At 34.9% G+C, this 22,030-nt stretch overlaps 2 protein-coding genes across 2 annotated transcripts in view; one reads left to right on the top strand and one right to left on the bottom strand.

The window, feature by feature from the left end:
• The window catches only part of IMMP2L (inner mitochondrial membrane peptidase subunit 2), a 409,354-nt gene that overhangs the window by 206,455 nt on the left and 180,869 nt on the right, over positions 1-22,030 (bottom strand). The gene's annotated exons all lie outside the window — the stretch shown is intronic.
• Positions 6,850-22,030, top strand: part of LRRN3 (leucine rich repeat neuronal 3) — a 36,057-nt gene continuing 20,876 nt past the window's right edge. Inside the window, exon 1 of the mRNA XM_021545263.3 lies at positions 6,850-7,325. The gene's annotated coding sequence lies outside the window, so the exon portion shown is untranslated. The remainder of the gene's footprint in view (positions 7,326-22,030) is intronic.

The following is a 22,030-nucleotide window of genomic DNA, read 5'->3' as shown; positions in this document are numbered from 1 at the left end:
TTGAACTTATTTGTGAACAATTCTCAACTTTGAGGATCCTTTGAAATCAATTCCAAGTTATTTAAATACTTATACTTTAAACATGTCAAATCAGATTGATCTGGATGTAGTAAGCCAAACTTTTTATTTCTGAGCATATCAGCTGAGCATACATCATTGTTAATAGAGGGGTAATTAATTCAATTGTTTGTTAATACAAGTGTTTGGTCAGCACAGAGTATATGTGCTATTCATGTGGGGAAAATATGCTGACCCAACTATAACATATGTATGGTTGGGTATGTATTTGCATTCAGGTCTTACATTTCATCAATAATTTTGCCAAAACAGATACACTTTCCAAGCAAAGGTTTGATCAGCTGTTGAATGCAGAGCCATCCTTGCAGCCTTTTTTTATCCAAAACCATGGATAGAGATTTATTTCTACTTTGATCTCATACTATGTTTTGTTTCAGGAAATGAAAATCGGGACTCATATTTGTTGCTACCTAACACCAGATTTTTCAAATGTCCTTACAATAGAGGCATGCAAAGTACAGGAAGTAACAAGATCTGCTTTGCCTGCCTAATTTATTAATATTTTCACATTGCTCTTTATAGGAATAAAATAATCAAAATGCATACACATATAGACAGATCTCTCCAGTATATATAGATATGTGCACTTTCATAAGCATGTAACAGATTATGCTATATTCCTTAAAGATGGAGTAGTTTTATGCCTCTTTTGTTTCCTTTACCTCTTTCTCAGTGCTATAATGCAATTCTGTGTCTGAGCACCAGACTTCAAATGAGAGATCTATTCAAAACATGCACAGACAAAATAAGTGGTTTCCTTAGTAATGGAAACTATGTGAAAGCCTCTGAAACAACTCCTCCTCCAGTAAGTCATGGTGTACATGATCCTTTCTATCCCCAGCTTATTGATTTAAAGATAAATTTGCATTTAAAGAAAAATATTTAATGTGTAGAATTTTTGGAAGTGAAACTAGAGATGAGAGGGAAGACATTTATTGCATTCCTAGTTACAGTTTGGGTTTTAGTCAGTATGGATGTTGTATGTTCCAGTGACCTTTTAATTAATTTTCTAGATCTGCAAGTTGAAAAAAATGAAATTGTATAACTAAACTACTAAGGACTTCACTTAGGTAACCATTACACTTCCATAGTTTAGTGTATTTTATTCAAACTAACATTAGGTAACCATATTCTAAGCAAACACTGCACTTATCTGTGCTGTTTCTTGTCATCACCATGACAAATTCAGGCTGTTGATGGCATGGGAAAATAACTAATGCCTCTCTCAGTCTCAGAGTAAAAGTAACTAAACGTAAAATGACATTCTAGTTCTAATATTTAGCTTAGTGACTCTAAAGTTTTCTAAATAACCAGTACAGCTCTTGTAGTTATAAAAAGCAGATAATTTTGAATTTCTATTGTTATCCACCCATTTTAATATTAAACCACAATAAAATGCAACAAGAATAGTTTGTTTTGTTTCATCAAAAAAGTTAAGAAATTCAAGTCTAAAGATCTGCCCTTGAGAAACACATACTATAGATATCATTTATTGCCACAAATGTGGTATTATGAGGGAAGGTGGCTAAATTTAAAATAAAATTTTTACTGGAAGAAGGAGGTTTCCTGTCACTGATCACATACTATTTGTCACACCACATAGTGTCAACAGAAATAGTACAAACCTGTTTCAGATAAAATATCAGTTAATGTTCCATAGAAAGGCAAAAATATACAAGCAAAGAAAGGGAAAATGGCATCTCTATAAGGAAAGAAATTTCAAGACTTATCACCATCCAATTACAACAAATTGACACCAGTATAGAAATCCAAGGCCTTACATTCAAATCATTACTACCACTATTTTCTTCATCAGCCTTAGATACAGATTAGCTCCAAGAGCTATGACACTATGCTACATTCCATGCAGATTCTGGGTCCCATCAACAAGGATCACAAACAAGCAGATCCTTAAGAAACCAACAAGGATATCCCAGTTCTAAAGATCCACCACAGAGAAGATCCCAATAAGCTATATCCAATTAACAAAAGCTGCAAAACCTGAGATGTCACCACAAGTAAGACATGAATTTACTGAGCTGAAATCATTTTCTAAACACATACACTGAGCTTGAAAATTGCTTTACAGATATTTCCTCTGCCTTATCCAGCTGCATATAAAGATTCCCTAGCTGCTTTTCACTATTCTGTCGTCATTAAGAATCCCATGTGATGCAGCAAGGTTGTGGTTGCTATGTGTGACTCACTTCCAGCCTTCTGCAGGTGCTGCTATGCCAGGGATTCTTGCCTATTAAAATAGGGTCAAGGATGAAAATTAGAAGAACTCAGACATCCCCATGTTGGACCCAGTAGGGATGAAACTTATTAAGATTTTTCAGACCTTGAGCCACTCCTGCAAGCACTCCTCGAGCCAGTCCTGGCTGACTATGGCTCTGGGACCTAAAATGAAGAAAGAGACCATAGCTTTTGCCTGGCATCTCATACTTTTTGTTTCATTGAAAACAGTTGCTACATGAATAGGCAAGTTTTCTAGAATAGGAAATACCTCCTTGATCACCAAGATCAGCTCTTAACCCCTGCTTTCATTCAACCCCATCACACATGACTGAATTTGCCTGTACTATAAGGCTCTTCAGTATGCAGTTCCAGATTTTGCAAAGTCATATAGCACCTACTACCTACACAGCATTTAAAGAAGTAACTGGGGCTTTGTGTATATGTGAATTTTTCCTTATGTGAAATTCTTTACAGATTTGTTTCCATCTGCTTTTGCTCTATTGTATCAACACTAACTCTCAGATCTGATAAAATAAATTTCATAGCAGGTTAAGTAACCTGATACAGCATTTTCCATTATGAAGTGCAACTCTAGAAATTTGAATTCATTGCTGGCAACAAGCCTTTCATCTTCAAAAAAGACAAAGAACAAGAGCCAGAAATGTTGCTTTTGTTTAACACCAAAAAAAAAACCATTCAATTTTGTAATAAAAAATTAGTCTGTATGGGAGCATAGCCCTTTTAGGAAAGCATCAATAGTCTTGCCAGAATATCTAAAAATGCACATGGCAATGTCAGGTTGATGACATTGCACTGAAAATGCTGGCAAAACAGGGTTACATGAAGTGGTGGCTCTTTTTTCTCTCTTCCAGGCAAATCACACAATGACAACCAGCTCTAATTAAGAAGTCAATTAATAAATTAACTGATGACATCACAAAACAGATTTCTTTGAAACTGACCTTCACTCAGAAAGGAATACCTCCCCACAACTTACATGGAAGATATAAAAAGGTGTGCTTTGCAGAAATGGTGAGAATGAAGATGTCAAAAAAAACCAAAATAAAACAAAAAAAAAAAAACAGTTCACCTCTTTTTTTTTCCTCTATGGGCTACAAGAAGGAAGTGGAAAAAGCCACAACTGAACCTCCTCCTTGTAGTCATGGTGCCTCAGAAACCAAGACAGGAGCTCATGTAGTCATAAGCAATAAAGCTGTTCCAAAAGTGTTGTCTCTTTTACACGTGGACATAATCTGTATGAATACACACTTAAAAAAAATTAATTTCCAAATTCTGAGATAAAGTGTGTCATCTTAGAATTTAAATCAAATAGTTGTGGTATTTTTACTGTAACTGCATAGTATTTATTACCATTTTTAACTACACTTGCTGCATTCTAAACAGAGCTCTGCTTAGACCAAAACCACTAGAAATGGTCATGATTAATCCTGAAGTACAAAAAAGGATATGGAGGCCCATGGATGCTCTGCCTTTCTACATAATGAAAAAGGGGGGAAAGTTTTGAAATCATCTTCCAATTTTGAGACAAATGCAGACACAGAATCAATGTATTTTAATAACTAAAGGGTTTATGGATTGTGTTTATTGTCCATTACAAACAAATAATTACTTAGTTTATTTAATGTGCACTCAGTAATCAGATAAAACATATGTTAAAAAAATTCCTGGAGTTAGTCTGCATTAATTTCATTGTCTCTCTATCAGTCTGAGAGATTATTTTTCTATCCTGTAACCTATTAAGCTATATATATGATTATCATAAAATTGATTACACTGCTATTTTAAAACCACCAAGCATCATAGTGAAATCAGCAGAAAAATAACTTAATGAACTTTAATAATCATAATTGTTTTGTTTATAAAAGATACTTTTATCCTGCAGATAGTAAAAAGAAATATTATTTAGCATTATCTAAATCATAAAATTCAATTACTTCATTTTTTTATGAAACAGAATTTTAGTATGATTTAATAACCTTTTAACTAATATGTAAATGTATGCCTATCAAGGAAGTACTTTAATTGCATATATAGTCTATCATAAGAACTCACTTTCTTTATGCAAGTATACTTTAGTTGATTTAATTATCTAGCCCTCTAATTACACAGTCCATACCAATCAACCCAAATGAAGCACTTCTCTAATCTTAATTTCATATGTCAAATCACTGAATATGTTTTTGCATGATTCTCATGTTAATTAGAAAGCCAGATTTTGAGTGAATGACAGTGAGTTCATGAGTACACTAGGGGCAAAAGCCAAGAAAGATTTCACATAGGGCAATGCTAGTCCCTAAATTTTTACCTTTCTCCAGATCACCTATTTCTCCAGTGGGTGAGATATGAGATCTAGCAGTTTTTAGCTGTCTTAACTTTGTCCAAACTTTTTGAAATACTCTTGTCTCTTACTTTGCCCACAATCCCCTCCCTCCCCTGTAGCACAGGCTAGTATCTTTTGTGGGGGCGAGGTAGGAGAGGGCTGAGATCAGGAAGGATTTTTCTTGGTAGAGCTATAATGTCAAGAAGTCTTACTCTTCTGGCTTTGTGCTTACTTTAAACATCCTGAGCATTATCCCATCCAACACCAGACATTATGTTGTGCAGCAGGGAAAGCTTATAGTTTGACTTGGAAGTTTCAAATGGCTTGCATTTGCAGCTCATGGTGGTGAACATTACAAAGATCAGAGGCTCCAAGAGCCACCTCCTGGGGGCAAAGGAGAAACAGGATTTCACCAATGAGCCCTGAGGCTACAGAAAGATGATGTGATATCTTTCTGATCTTGGTCTTCCCTGTCCCAACCTCAGGCAAGAAGACCTGAAAGGTAACTAAAGATGGGTTAGCCCCAACTTTTTCATTATAACTCTTTAGCTCACATTAGAAAAAAAATTGAATATCCGTAACAAAGAATGATAGAAAATAAAAAGACCACTTGGCCTTCCCCTGGCCTAGAGTATCTCACCTATTTGCAGATAATCAATCACATAAATGCTATTATTTCATGTATGAAACAGTCCCACTCAGTTGGATGAGTGAAAAATGAACAGCACACATCTTCGAAAAAATTTAACTTTTTGTTTGCTGTAGTTAGTTTAAGTGCAGTATTCAAAAATTTGGGGTGGAAGGAAACTGCTTTAATATAGCCACAGTGTAAGTACCAGTGAGTCTAACAGGAATAGTTTTGTTACATTTGCCCTAACCAATTATAACAACCTGAAATTTATTCAGAATGATGGCATTAATTTAACTCACTTTTCATAATAAGTGATTTTATGAAGAATAAAATTATTTTCTTACAATAATTAAAAACAAAAATAATGCAGTCCAAGATTTGATCCAAGCTAAATTGAGATGAGACTCAGTATTCATAAAATAGCAACCATTTTATTGTAAAATTTTGGTGCTATTGCTGCTGCAAAAAGTACACTAATTCACACCATTTAGTAATCTTCAGAAAATATTCATACTTTTATTAGACAAGATCGCGAGCCTTTCTTCAAAGCAGATGTGTGAAATGAGAACCGCATCTCACTTCAGTCCACTAGAGGGTGGTTTGACTTACTCAGGACTATGGGACTGAATTCATGCAAGAGATCCAACATTTTCATCTTTTTGACCTGTTGATAACCAATTCTTTGTGCTTCATTATTAATCATCTCCTATTATAAAGTAATTTCTTTTTTATAAACAGTATATATGATAAAAAACCCTTTTTCTAACAACATCTATCTCATTTATTGTCCTGTATATCTAGGAGAAGGGGTAATGATAATCACAAATTATTCTACAGATTTTAAACCTTCAAAGTTTGTATGCCTTTCAGTCATAGACAAAGAATAAACAGGGTCAAAAAAATAAATCATTCACCAAAGAGCATAGCATAAAGGGAGAAAGAAGAAAGAAAGGGAAGGAAAAATCTGGGCATCCTATTGTTTGTATAATTGGATGGCTATAAAAGACAGACTCAGGCAGAGATTGAGAGAAACTGACTTCTTATTTAACCAACCTCTTTCAGAGTTCATTTAGAATTTTTATTTCTCAGGAAGATGTATTACTGCTCTTACTTTCTACTGATAAGCACAGGTAGTAAATTGGAAGAGGAAGAATATGTAAAAATTTGGAAGAGGAAGAATATGTAAAATATTTTCCTGTTTTAAGCTGAAAAAAAAAAAAAAAAAAAGGCACCAAAATTGGGAGGAAGGCACAACATTTTTCCTGAATGGTTTCAACATACAGTATCCTCTGAACTACAGCAGCCTTTGCAGAACTTCAGTGATCTCTAATAAGTTGTTCTGAGTGCAGATAACTGCCCTTGAAGGGGGAAAAAAATAAATAAAAAAGGAGGGTGGGGGTAGAAACTGTGGACCTCCCAGTCAGTTCCGTACAGACAGCAAGCGTGCCCGCAGCTCCCGGAGATGGGAAGCGATATCCGGGCGCGCTGAGCGGCAGGCTCGGCGCCCCGCGCCCGCGCAGCAGCCGTGTCACGCACCGACAGCCTCCCGCGGCCGCGCAGCCGCGCGCACTGCGCGCAGCGGGCGCGCCGGGCCGCCGCTGCTGCCCGCCAGCCGCGGCTCCGCTCCCAGTGACCGCGGAACGGCAGCACCGCGGCGCTGAGACAGCCGAGCGGGGCTCCGCTAACCACCATGGAAACAAGGAGGAATAAGAGCAGCTAGCGAGCTGCTCTCTCCCCCGCCTTTCTCCCTCCGCTGGATTGCGAGCCTCAGACAGCCAGGCAGCAACAGCGCCTGGCAAACGCGAGGGATCTCAGCTGGCAGCACGGAGTCTCTCATGTTGCAGGATATCAATAGATGCGTCTTTGTATTATAGACTGTTAGACACACGCATGCACACCGACTCCCACCCACACGTACATGTGTGCTCATCTATACAGACTCTGGCTTCAATACAAGTATGTCGCCACCTGAACTAAGGATTCAAAATTACTGAGATGCAAGAACTCCTCCAGCTCTGAAACTACTCTTATTATAGGGTAAGTTCCTCTTTATTTTCAATTTTGCCCTGACTTTTATCTAACTTCTAGACTCTTTCCCCTTTCTTCTTTTTGTAAAGTTATTTTATTAATGTATTTTCACATATTACTTTCTGAACAGAAATGCAAATGCATTATGCTTTTTATTCCAGAGATAATCTAAATATGCTTGCAATAGTATCAGATTTGTGCATTTGTTACCTTGAAAGAACATCAAAGGATAAAAAAATATAAAAGGAGGATGTTTCCACTGATGTTTCAGAATCAATATCAAATTAAACACTTGTTCCATGTTTTGAAACCAATAAAACAAAATATTGTTTTATTGAAAGGACAGCCTCCTTTCTTCTCTCTAGTGCTAGGATTAAGGGGAATGCTGTTTATGTCAAGACCTAAAAACCACTGAGCAATGAGGCTGAATGAGCATATCACAAACAGTTATTGAATTTCTGCCAGGCTACATCTTAAGGATTGTGGCAAATGACTTCGCCTAAAAACATCCCCTTTCCAGTCAGAAGGGACAGTGTGAATGTCTGATTACTGATGCAGCTGGAACTGACGCGTTAGGTAAAAAGGATCACATTAAGCGGAGGAGTTCTAATCTTCTTTGGTAATTAACAGGATCTCAGCAGGGTGCCTCTGTTTACATGGAAGGAGAGTGTTTAAATCCATCACTATAAAAGCTTTGCCTGTTTTAGTATAGCAAGGCTCAGAACTGTTTGTCTTTGCTTTCCATGTCTTTGTTTTCACATGTCTAGCTGGAGTTTTTGCCCAGCACTGCTGATGAGAAAGAGAACCCAACACAGGGGGAAGGAGAAGGCAGCAAATGCAGGGGGCTAGAAAAATATCAGTGATTTTCTATTTAACCAATTTAATCAACTTAAAACTCCAGGCTAGCACCACAGTTGTCTAATGTTCTTGTGCTTATGCATGTATATGTCATTTCTTCCATGCAGTATCAGAATACCTCAGTATCCTTTAGATGAAAACACATTTGGTAAAGTGCACCAGCATGGATTTGTGATTCATGCATCAGTGAAAGACAGAGATAGATTTTACTTTACACCATGAAAAAGACAGGTTAGCCCTCTAATGAATGCTTCAAAGTGAAAAAAATACAATCTGCATTTTGCCGTATGCTTTTGTTCGCTTTATAGAGTACTACATCTGTATTAAAAACATCTCAGTATTTTGATTGTTTCTCCTACCCCTTTTTGTCCCTTCAACCCCCTTACTCCTGTGAACTCTGGAGAACATCATAAAGATTCTTTTCCTTTGCAACAATGTAATTATTTGCTTGTGATTTTAGAGCTACTGTGTTCTGAGAAACAAACTGTGAAAGAACCATCAACAGATAGCCACTGGCTTTAAGTCTGTCACCTTTCCAAAAATGTCAGGAAATGGGTAGCTTAACAATATGTGTGGTAAGAAGTCAATTAATTCAGGTGACCTTTGTAAATGGTGACAATAAAGCAGCTCTAACAATATGCCACAGCATTCGACATTCCCCTCTGGAAAATGAATGAGCTTAAGAAGAGGTTTTCTTTTCAGAGTACAAAATGAAAGGTACTGAAGCATTAGCTCCTGCTATTGGCAAGCTTGCTTCCTCTATTTTAGGTGGTTTGTGAAACCTGTTTAAAGCAAGCTGACTTATTTTATGATATGAAACACAATCTCTGGTCTAATTAATTAAATATCCTGTTTTCATTCACACAGCATGTATACTACATGTGTACAAGCATTTCCAGCTCCTGGTTTAGATTTTTACAAAATTTGCTATAAAATAAGTATAGAAAACCTAATTTGGATCTCTTCATGTTATCTGCAAAGGACTTCTCAGAGGAAACTTTTTCTTCATGCCTCAGTAGCTTCTCAGTTCTTCTGAATGTTTATCCTCATTCATTTTTAATGTAGAAAATAAGTAAATATGAGTAACTTTACAGAAATGCATCTTGGGTTTTGCTACATATACTCTAATGTGCTACTTCAGAGTATTATATAGATACACCAAAAGGCATCAGAAAAATGTGGCCATTTCAGTCATACATGTATAGAGAATATTTGCTGTAGGTGAAGCTTCTCTACACAGCATAGACATTCTTAACCAGCAAAGCAGGCAAAATGTATGGTGACTGTATTTGGGTTAATACTCCCTCAAAGCTCCTGCAATAATGTTGTAGTGTCAGCCAACGACTGGCTGATGTTGTTATGGTAACCCCAAAGTCCCGTCTTTTAGGGTGGCAGCTCTGAGCATGACATCAGAGCATTCCTGCTTGGAGTACCCTGAAGTGGGTGAGTACTTCATTTTTACACCAGATCAGCTAAACAACCTTGCTACCTGCAATGCAGATCAAAAATATAATGTATAATCTTTGTTAAATGATGTAGATTGAGCAGCTCATTAAAAGGACATCCTGCTTTTCACTAGTAATCACTTGTCCCTTGTCACTAGAAAACAAAACTAAGCATTTGCAAGACAGAGCAAACCATTTATGAGTGTTTGAGCCACTTTCTTTGACTCTCACCCACAACCTTTATTATATTAATAATTAAAAGCTAACCAAAAGCTTTGCTTCTTGCTGACAATCACTCTTAATTAAAGCTAGACTGGTATTTCATAGACAAGTTTTAGAGTATTAAAACAATAGAAGAAGATAAGGAGTAGAAAACAAAAGACTTTTTCAAGACAACCTCTATCTTCAATTGAAAGAAAAGTTACCACAAAGAGAAAAATTATATATAGATAGTTTTAGTGTTTCATGGTACATTACTGTTTTAGTTAATTCATATGTCCTTTCTTCAGATAGTACTATTAAAGGCTGAAGGAAAACAAAACCAGAAACTACCTTAACATACTCTTCCATGTCAAATTCCACAAACTCAGTTTAATATCAAGAAGCAAAAACTGACAATGAAAAACCAATTTCACATGTAGCACTCAAGGAACTATTTTCTGAAGACAAACGAATGGAGAGTTTCTAAAATTTTTCCAAAGACCAAAAATAAGACAGCTTCTAATTATTTTATTTAATACAATACGACTTCTACAAGCCTTCATACTACTTTAAAAGAATACTAATTCCCATTCTAACAACGCAACAAGCAATTAAATCCTTTGCTTCACTGAAAGAAAATGCCAGTAGAATTTGAGAAGAAACAGTAGTGACAGGTGTCATTAGAAAGGTCATTAAACACATTAGTATTAAGAGAAAAATCAATGCTTCTCATTAAAACTGTAATGTAACTGTAAAAAGAAATTACTGTGCCTTTTACTTATTCAGCTGACCAGTCCACAAATTGTTAAAAGCTGTTATTGTGAAATAGTGTAGTTCATAAAGAACTTATTTGAATAAACAGTATGACCTTCAGTGTTATACACAAAATCTATAAATGATTTCATCACGATTTCCTCAATAAAGTCATATCCTCAACTGAACTGAACTGATAAATGTTTATTAGCACAGCACATGGAGCTATACTCATCTGTACCAGAGAAAGATCCAATATGGATGTCAATAAGATTATTTCACATTGGGTTCTTCATAGAGTAGCTGAGTGTGACCCCTGTTGAAAAAGAGTATTTTTATGAAGGCCAAACACAAACTACTTTCACAATTTTGCTTGATCCAATTACCCTCTCCTGACAGGACTTCATATTCTTTCTACATGGAACATCAATCATAATACAAGCTACAATCATGCTCTCACCCCTAGCATTTACCAAATTGCTTACTTTTCTTCAAAGCAAAAACAAATGCAGACATTAAAACAAATGGGAAGTTTCATTTCATAAACACAAATTTATACAACATATCCTTGAAACCATTATCATTCATTTAGAAATACTTCTTTTTCACAAAATATTTATCTCAACTCTCTTTCACCTTGGCCACAATCAGCAGTGGTCTAATTGAAAGGAAATAAGAAATAAGATCTCTGTATTCACATAATTTCTATTCTGTTGTATTTCTGGAATTCATAAAAATATCTGCCCCAAATTTAATGGTAGTTTAACTCTACTGACCTCTGTATTAGAGTAGAAAGGAAATTTTGCCTCTTTTGTTCTCCCAGCTTCCACAGTCTCAGTCAAACTGGGAAATGCTTTTTGACAACACTGGCACAAAAGAAATAATTTAGCTTTTCTCTTTCCTGAATAAGCATCTGTATTTAGAGGTAAACACTGCAAAGCAGAATAAAATGCTACACAGAATATTTTTTCAAAATGTCTACTGATTATTAGTATTACCTCAAGAGTCTTTTAATAGACATTTCTTGTTATGCAAATAGGAACAAGTCTGCCAGGAAACACTTTCAATTCTCTATAACATTTGGCAGAAAAAGAGTACAAGTCATAAGTTTAGCTGTACCAAAAATGCCTGGGCATCCAGCTACTAGTATGAAAAAAAGAAGAAAAAATATTTTTTATACAATTATATGTCTAGTGATCAGACAATTTCAGAAATTACCTATTTAATAAATTATGGAATAATAAAACAAAAATCTGTGGTGTAATACAACACACAATGAAGAGCAAAGTTTTGGATTGAGACTTTTTTTTTAAATTGCCATAGTACTCTATGTACTATATACACCATCATCCTGGATAAGAAAAGATGACTCCCTCCCAAATTGTTTCTAAAAAGGCAGCATGATGGTCAGAATCACACTAGTGATTCTAGTGTGGTGTTGAGAGGTTAAAGGAAACTGGGCTGGTTAGTTTTGTCGTGGTGCTAAAACAAAAAGTCATTCTTATTTGAAATAGAATGAGAAATGTATATCAGATTTGGGAGGCATTGAAAGTACAATTATGGGACTCGTTCCCTGAATAAGGATAAATACAATTGTCTCCTACTTTACAACAGTAGCATATCTCTGCTGAAACCAGATATATATGATTTATATCATATTTATGTGATTTATTCAGTACCTAAAGACCTAATAAAATTTTTCATCTTGACAGGAATAATTTTTATGCGAAAACAGAAACTTTTTTCAAAGATTTTAGCTAGTGTCATGGTAGCTATAAATAGAAAGACTAGAGAGAGACATTTGTTTCTTCACCCCAAGCTCATTCCTGTTGCCAAGTTCTCTCAAGTCACTGAACTTCCTCTCCCCTCTGGAAAGCAGCTTTCTCTAGAGGTCATGTCAAGCATCAGCAATTTTTGCAGATGATACTTAACAGTGAGCTAATTCACCCCAGTGCAGCACAGTGCAGTGCGGAGTTTCCACCAAAGTGCAGAATTAGCTGCTGAGCTCCCCACCTCAGCTGGCTCCACGTTGCATGCCATGGAAGGAGCTGAGAGACAGGGGAGCCCACACTGGTCAAGTCTCACATGGGAGCTGAGCCTTTGAGAAAAAACAACAGCTCCAAACCCACTGCATAATACTAAACTGCTCTCTTTTGTGTGTTCCATACAGAAATCAGGAAGTGCTGTAAAAATTCTTCCTCCCTCTGCACTGCAAAAGGATGTTCTGAAACAATTCAATCAATTTATAAAGCACAGTATTTTCTCTTGTCAAATTCTAAACAAATTTTAAAAAGCCTTTCAGTATGAAAACTATAATTACAGCCAAGTGCTTCATTACCACTGTAGCTTGAGGGACATTATCTGCACAACTCCTATTTCATATCTTTTTATAACAAAACATAGTTACTTAGGTTATCCTTCTAAGTATAATACTAAAAGATCATCCTACATATATTGTGTGTATTATACCATTTTGAACATATACTTCTTTTTTACACAAGATACACCATATTAACTTTTAGAAATGACCGATGAGACTGTAGAGCCACTATTTCATCACATTCTGACAGTACAGTAATTTTACATTTTCATTTTGACCAGTTACTTGCTGGTAAGCCCAATACAAGGCTAAAACTCGACAGCAGTTGAGAGAAATGGAATTTTTAATAATGATGATACCAGTTTATAGAGGTATCCCAATGAGGTGAGAGAAGACAAAATGAGGTAATTGCAAATATAATCTGTTAAGTTAGAAATATTTGTCTGAATAGCAATTTCACCCAGCATGAATAATTCACGTAACATATACTTCTGAATGTTGCTTAGATATAGATTATCCAGTCATCAATATTTTGTCAAACACACTCTCAGTAATTTTATTTTTATTGTAAAATAAGAGACAAAAAGGATATTCAGCATACTATTCCAGGGTTAGACTCCAAACTCTAAGCTCCAGTAAATAAGGAAAAGTACTCTGTCTTCCAACAGCAGCAGCCAAACTACTGTGCTCTTTCCTGGGCAGAAAGAAGAGCCAGTCAATCTGAGGAACCGCCCAGAAATATTCCTGCATTTCTTACTCTCTGCCAAGGATAATATGCATGTTTGGACACACATTATACAAAACCAACACTCCCTCTGACAGGAAGACATCACCTTGTATATTAGTGCATAGAGTCATTTTAATGAGGCTACTCAAGACAATGCAGATCCAAGTGCCTTTATTAGGCATTTAAATATTGCTTTCAGCAGGTATCATTTAACAGTAAACTCTAACTAGAATAGAAAACTAAAATTATATACAATTTGAAAGATTTAAATGCTGAAATCTTAAATTGACCACATATCCAAATTATTAATTACATTTAGGATCTCTGGTCATTTCAGTTCAAGCAAAGTATATAGATCCACATATCTGGAATTTGCATACTTAGAAGTCCTGGTCTTTTGCTCCATCCTGAAATGTCCTTTGCTCTTTAAAGGGTTGGAAAAACCATAAACTTGCTGGTTTTCAAATGTTATGCTCTGAAAGACTCTGAGATTTACTAAAAATTCACAAAATGGAACAAAAAAAATCTCCATTTATCTTAGATGAATGTGGATTAAGTATTTGTAATCTTTTATTTGTTTTAAATTTGGTTTATATATCAGTTTTTCAAAAAGCATCTTGTGTTATTATGCCATTATGTCAATTCTAGCAATAACAAACAAGTACAGAAAACATTAAAAATAAAGAAAAAATTATAAAAAGTTTGAATAAACACACAATATCTGTGCCTGACACAAATACGTCAGGGAAAATATAATAGTTATGTTGAGATTATAAATTACCCACTTAAAACTACTATATTAGTAGTAAATGGATTTAATGTTAAGCACATTAAAAGTTGTGGCATAAATGCACTATACTATTATTTAATCTCTTATGTAGATGTTAGCCAAACTTTCAGAAAGTCTGAGTAAATTCTGTTAAAGCCATCTACTCCATCATTAATTACAATGTAAATATTTATTTTTTTCAATAAAGAGTAATCAATGCTCAGGGCTGAGGAAAATGTTTCATTCCATAAAAGTTAAATTTGCATTAGCATTGCTTTGAAATAAATTTTGTTTGGCATGTCAAAGTACTATATTGAATCCACCATGATCTCTTTGCAATGGAATGGCTAAAGAACAAGATTTTCAAGTAGTAAGAAACACCAGTTTGATTTTTACTTTCCATGAGCTGGTCTGGCATAAGAGCAGACTTTGCTTTGGAGGTTGGACTAAAGAGCTCCAGAGGTCCCTTCCACTTGACTCTCCCATGATGATCCTCTCAATAGAAAAGCTTCCTCTGTCAACACTGGTAATGATACACAGCACCAATGTCATCGGAGCCTGCTCAGATGTCTTGGTATGACTGTATCAGATGAGAGCAATTTAGATGTTACAAGAGATGAAAGGAACTGTTCAATCTGTCTCTGAGCGAGTTGCATGGAGTCAAAAATTCTGAAAAGGCAGACAGTCTGCTGGACTGCTAAAGGAAATAAAACTTCATTTGGTCATGAGGCAATATTTGCTTTGCTGTTACCTACAAGAGTAGGTAACAGCAGAGTATTTCAATGAAATCCCAGCAGGATACTAAAAATGGTTTGAATGCCCTACTAGCTTGTTTAAAAATTTTAAAATAACACACTATATTTATTCAGTTAGCAGAAAGCAACTATTTTCTAGGAAGAGAGAAGCATTAATTCCTGAAACCTTAACATCTTAATTTGTAATCTCTGTATTTCTGCTCAGACAGGTGTTCAGTGTTTTCTACAGATCTGGGACTAAGTACACTACAGTTTTATACACAGCTTCAAAAAAAAGCTTTAGCAATCATGAATTAGAGTTAGAATAATAACCACTTCATATTAAGTACTAAACTTTGACTTTAACTTCTTAGAGTGGTATTTTACCTCAAGTAGTGAATATACTTAAACTGTTTCACTCTTTACATGTTATAAACCTGCAATGAGTTTCATTAGAAGTGGTTCTGCTGAGAAAACCTGTCAATTTGAAGGTATTATTTATGCTGAGTTTCACCAATATAGTTGTCACCAATATCAAGATTACTTACTCCAATATCAAAATTATCAAGATACTCTACCAGTGTAATTTAAGAAACACAAATTGGTCAATTAAATTTGCCTAAAATTTCGAGTACCCTTTTATAGATGATTAAATGGACACCATAAAGTCCTAATTTTGAAAAAAGCAAAAAAGCAATGTGGAAAGGACAACAAACTAGGACCATGTAATAATACCTGTAACCTTATGGAAGCCATGGAGTGTAAGCAGGAGAGAAATAAGCTGCAGCACTAAATTCCAGCTTTTGCTCTAATCTTAGGAGTAGATAACATAAGACAACCCTTTCTGTTCTTAGTTCTCCATGTGCATAAAATCATTGTTGTGAGATTTACATAGTACTAAGTTTAAAGGGAAAGTAGGGAAGGCTTTTAAAGCATTTTTCTCATATTAAAACCATTTTGTTCAGACAGATTGCATTTCTATTCTTAACATGGGCAAAACTATAATTTGATAATGTTTTTAAAGTAAGGGGTTTCAGAAAAAAAAGTTATATTGCTGATATTTATTACTAGTATTGTATCAACTCCCTGGAATCCTCTAAACTCAAAAGTATGAAGAATAAAGAAGTTTCAGAAGAAGAATTTCAACAGAATAATAGCCTATATAGTCTATGTTTATCTATGACTGTTGCATCTGCCAGACAAAGTCTGCTTGTTGGCATTCACTGGGGTTAAGTATTTGAATGTAACTCAAATCAAAATGTTAATGATTCATTATAAAATTATTTTGTCTTCTAACAAGGATGCATTTCTCATTATGCAGTAATTTGCAGAATTTATTAACAAACATTTTCCAAAACAAGCACAGAAAGGTTTGCTTTAAAAGGAATTCCAGTTCAGTCCTAAACAGGACTCTTGTGAGAACAAGAAAATCTTGTCTTTCTAAATGACTGCTGGCTTTTAACTGAGACTCTCATAGTCAAGATAAATGCTTAATGGAATTTGAATAATTTGAACAATTATAGGAAATCATATTTTAGTGCAAAGGACAACTTTTAAAATTCAATTTAATTTCTGTTTACATGCCCTGATAATCACACACAGCAAACATGATCAGCACTTACAGCAACCACAGCTATATCTTATTGACAGTAAATCTAGATAGTTTGACAGGGCAAAAACCAGTTTAAGCTTAGCAGTTGAAAGCTTAAATGCCTTTCATAGCCATGCAAAATACAAGTATATGGGAGATTCAAAGTAAAAGATAAAGCAGATCTAATTCATTGTTATGTAAATAGTATAGAGGAAAACAATAAAGAACAAATTGAGAATATGAGACTGTATATGATACTGCTTTCCACACTGCCAATTTACATGTGTTTTATTCTTGGACTTTTTCTGCAAAATGCAAAAACTGGTTACCCTAGCAACTGCCACATGTTACTCAGTTTATTTCTGAGGTACAGAGCAGCCTATAAAAGAATAATGTTGTGCACTGCTATTAGGATCTCTCAGCACCACAGAGATTTCAGGACTTCATGTGCCAGCATGTCCATGTATTTACTGAAAGTTTTAAGAAAGCATATTAAAGCAAGAGTATTGTATATATTTTGTAAACTCATTTTCTTTATGGTTTATGTGCAATTGAAAAACAAAGATTAGGAGCTGTATGCAGAAAAATGTATACTTTGTCCAACCTGATAGTTGTTTTCTGCATTACTTTTTTAGTACAGTTCTAGTAGACATCTATAACAAATAAGTAAAGACTTCAAAACTCCTTTAATGATTTATAGGATATCATCTTCCAAAGCGTAACAGGGACCTGAGCAACCTGGTATAGTGGAAGGTATCTCTGCCTGTGGTGGGAGGGGTTGGAAATATGATGATCAAACCAAATTATTCTATGATTCTATGATAATTCTAAGATAATCATTAGAAGATCTCAAATTCTCATCATCTGTTAAAGGTTAAGATTTAATTCAAAGTAAGAATTAAAGGATTTTGCAGTTGCTCTTTAATTATATGCCCTCTCTCCCCAAAATGCAGAACTCTGTTACATGTCTAGGCCCTGTATAATTTATGAGGAGATGTCTTGCAATGTATTACAAAATAATCAGAATGATAAAAAAGGAGTCAACTGAAGTTAGCCATTAATGAAATATCTTAAAGAAAACTCATTCTTTCACTTTTGAAGCCTGGAAAGGAGCCTCTGTGTCCACTGGAGATTCATAGCCCCTGGTCCTAGACACATCCAAGCAGTTTGCACAGGAACCAAGCCACAAGTCATAATTAATACTTTATAGGTCAACGTTAAGCAGTTTTTCACATCTTCCAGTAATTTTTTTTTCTGGTTCCCACATGAAAATATTTTTTAATAGAATAGAGGAAAACACTTGGTTACATCCTCACTCCTCATTCCAAATACACAACTTTGCCCATTAAAATAGTAAAAATATTTCTAAATTTGTACTTGAAACAGAATAATTAAAAATTAAAAAGCCTTTGGATTTAAATAAGAATTTGTATGTTTGAATATTCTTCCTGCTAGCTATTTTCACAAGCTCTAACCAGTAAATGCTGCTCTGCCTGTTTTACTTATCTCCACTAATTTCTATATCATCACATACCTGAAAAGAATAGAAAAGCTAAGGAACATAGTAGCAGAAGAGAATAAACCCAGATAAACAAGCCCCATACATTTTTCCTATGGTTACCAGGGATGAGGATTTTGGCATGTAGCTAAAATTGCAAATTATAGCTTTAGATTGACGAGTAAAACAAAAGCACATAACCTCCTGAACAGGTTAGAAGTTTTGAACAGATCTGGCAGCATCCTCTTGGACTGGAAGGGTAAACTAACAGAGGCTAATTCTGTATTTAGGTTTTGGGAAACATTCAAACTAAAAGCGCCTCAGACATTACTGCTATGAGCATATGCTTCCCTTTGGATTCTTGTGATGTTGGGTTTAATCAAACTACAGAAACACAATAGCAGAGAACATGCAAACAGACCTTTTTTGCATTCCCTTGGGACATACTAAAGAGTAATCAATTGTAAATTAATTGGGGAAAATTTGTTTTGCATAGCATAGAGAGGCAAAATATTAATTCGGAATCATTTGCTTAATGGAAATTCTAATATGTTATGCATATATTCAACCTTGTTTTTTACAGTGAGATGCAAAACAATTATCAAGGATGTAAATTGGGAAACTGTAATCTACACCTCTATTACAAGTAAAAGTAGAGTCAAAATACTAGACAAAATTTAATTTCTACCAAGAAATAATCAGACTAGTTATCTGAGTGCATCAAATCTTCCATCAACTTATGAACATTTCAAACCATTTCATTACATTTAGGCACACTGGGTACAGATATGCAAAGCCACTCAACATCACAGAGGTTTCATGTTTTACAATCTATCTGTACATAACCATTTGAGCCAGTGCTAGCTCTCCATCTGTTATTTTAGATCTTATATAAACAATACCTGCTCTAAGGACACTTTCAAGAGAAACAAATACTAAGCTATTAATGGTATAAGTCTAAAAATAATTCTCTTTATTTTTAAACAAAATCCTGCATTTTGTTTCTTTTATATTGGTCTAGGTAGAAAAACAGAGAAAATAAGTACATTAAATATATGTGATAAAGGGACAGAAAAAAAAATCTTTAAAAGTCACTCTATGTTTAAAGTCCCAAAGCACACCTTCAAGTGAAAGCACAAGCACACATACTAATAAAAGAAAAATATATTTTAAAAAAATAGGCATTTTGCAGTTTATTTGCCTTAACAAGTAAGTCATCTTATTTCAAGACTCAGCAAATGTGAGATTCAATAAATGCCATTCTTGCTCTGATTAAATGTCAGGGCCACAGGCTTGTTGTTTCAAAATGAGAGAGCAACATTTTTGTGCCTATAATGAACCCTCCTGATTATTTGTCTGGGCAATACTTTTCTTATCAATGTAACATCACAGTGTAGGTTCCTTATTATGATATGCTTTGGTTTAATATAAATTAATTTTTATTTTTAACACTAGAAACAAACTGATGCAAATTTGACCTGATTATTGACTAGATCTCTGACAGAAGGAAGAGAGGAAAGCGCAGTCAGAAATCTTATTGCATATATGGAAAAGTGTGGCTTGTGTTGATTTTTGCTTTTCATACCATTAATGAGGTTTGAGACCTCCTTTTTGAAGTTCCTATCCTCAAATCCACCCTTTCCACAGCTAGAGGCATTGTAGGTCAATGTGGTTATCTCAGAAAGATAAGGGTTTTGTGACTGTACAAGCCCAAGCCCGAGAGGCACTCTATGTCCATGTGGTTATCTTGGAAAATGAAGCTCATCACCACACAATTCTACAATCTATGCCTAACCAGACACAATTGAGCCCTCAGGAATTAATGGACTTTCCTGAGTAGCATAAAAAGCATCTCTCAGCAGAAAGAAAACACTGTGCACTGGATCATTCTGTTCAAGTTCCTTGCATTTAAGAATTCAATAAGTAGTTTACAAGTAGTTCTAAAAGTATTCCTGGTATATTTAGAGCTTATGTCTATAACACAGAAATATAAACATCTAAAAAATTGCTAAGAATTTCTGAAAACATTCTGAATCATATTTGCTTCCCCCCCCCCGCCCCCCCCCCCATTTTTCAAATTTGTTTTCAGGAATAAATCTGTGTTCACACAAAAAGCTGTGCAAAATGAATGCTGAGTGTATTACTTGAAATTATTCAGCTGTAAAGCATATTCTGGCTTGGATTCAACAAAGCTCATAAGCAACAGTTTATGAAAACTGAGTAATTTTCTTTGAAAGTACCTCCAACATAAAGTATTACACAAAGGTAACAGTAAACTCAGAATATCAAATAATAAATATGAATTATTGTGTCTTTTTTGGACTGGTTAAATGTAAAAAAATTAAGAGTTGGAAAAAACCATACAGTTAACTACTGTAATCAAGAGCTGGTAAATGAAACCTAGTACACATGACAGCACACTGCAGAAAGTAGGAGACATTGATAACCCAAAGAGACAAGGAGCTTGGCCTAGAATTCGAGACTTTTCAGATTATGAACGATGAACACTGAGCTCTCGTAACAGGTTGATGCCATAGTGAATGCTGGTTTCATTCATCGCTTTTAGGCCTAAAGGATTGAGAAGTCTAGTTCTTACCACATGGGTCCCCAAACAGCCATTAGGAAGAGAGCCTTAGTCTGATTGGGAAAAAAGCCCTCAAAGGACAAAGGAATTAATGTTTAAATTTTTTTTTTTTTTTATGAGAAGTTCTAGAAATCACTGCATAAAGCAGAATTAGAATAAACTTAACATCAATTTGGTTTTACTTCCAACCCAGTTAACTTCTAAAGATGATGACCAAGAGAATGGAAAATAGGAAAAAAACCCCAACCCTTCTCATCTCCCTCATCTTACTCTCCCATCTGCCTCTCGCAGACAAAACCTATTTGTACCTAATCCTTTATCCCAATCCTTTAGGATAAATCAACAACTAAATGTAATAATTTACAAACATAAAGTGCAACTAAGATGATGAAATTAAAATATATATATATATTAAATCATAGTCATTCTGAATACTTTGAAATTTTTTTTACCAAATATATTTTGTTTAAACTGTGAACCTGGCTGGCAGGAAGACTATGAATATAATGAGTGGTACATAGCAGCACCCCACAAATCATGATGTGAAAAGCATGGAGCTACTTTAAGTTGATTTCCAGTCAGTAAGTATTCCAAATATTTTGCAGGCACAAAATTAAATGAGACCACAATTAACCTCAGCTGGATTTTGACACATGCCCATACTGCAGAATGCTCTGTCTATATCCTCCTTTCCTGCAGCCAGACATTGAAATTTTATTTTTAACTCTATTGACAACATCTACTCTATGAAGAAATAGATGCAGTTTTGTAGTGTCAATGCCCCCATGAATATTGCCACATCAGACAGAAGTCAGTGAAATCTGATGCTAATAATTTTGAATATTAAAATAAAAAATAAGTATATATAATAAAAACTATTGGAACTGTTGCATTGGAAGTATATTGTCTGATAGACCCAAAGAATTACCTATATTCATCTGGTATCATTTTGTAACCCTGGAAAGCTCTTTCTCTAACATGTGGAATGGAAGCCTAACACTTGTACACATTAAAATATCAATGTAGCATGGCTAGGCTCTGGAACTAAGGATTTTTCTTCCAGTGAAACAAATTCTGTTTCATGCTGCTTAGATATTATTATTTTTAAAAAAGAAAGCAATTAAAACCATGGTGAAAAATTCATTGAGAGTGACTTTCATAATAAAAGTATTACAGACTCAATAGCAGTAAGATAGGAATGAGCCTGTTCCAAAACAATCTGCCTAAACTAATT

This window comes from Lonchura striata, chromosome 5, assembly GCF_046129695.1.
Source record: "Lonchura striata isolate bLonStr1 chromosome 5, bLonStr1.mat, whole genome shotgun sequence".
Taxonomy (NCBI): Eukaryota; Metazoa; Chordata; class Aves; order Passeriformes; family Estrildidae; genus Lonchura; species Lonchura striata.
Note: the sequence above shows the minus strand (reverse complement) of the source record. Positions and strands in the feature narration are given on the sequence as shown.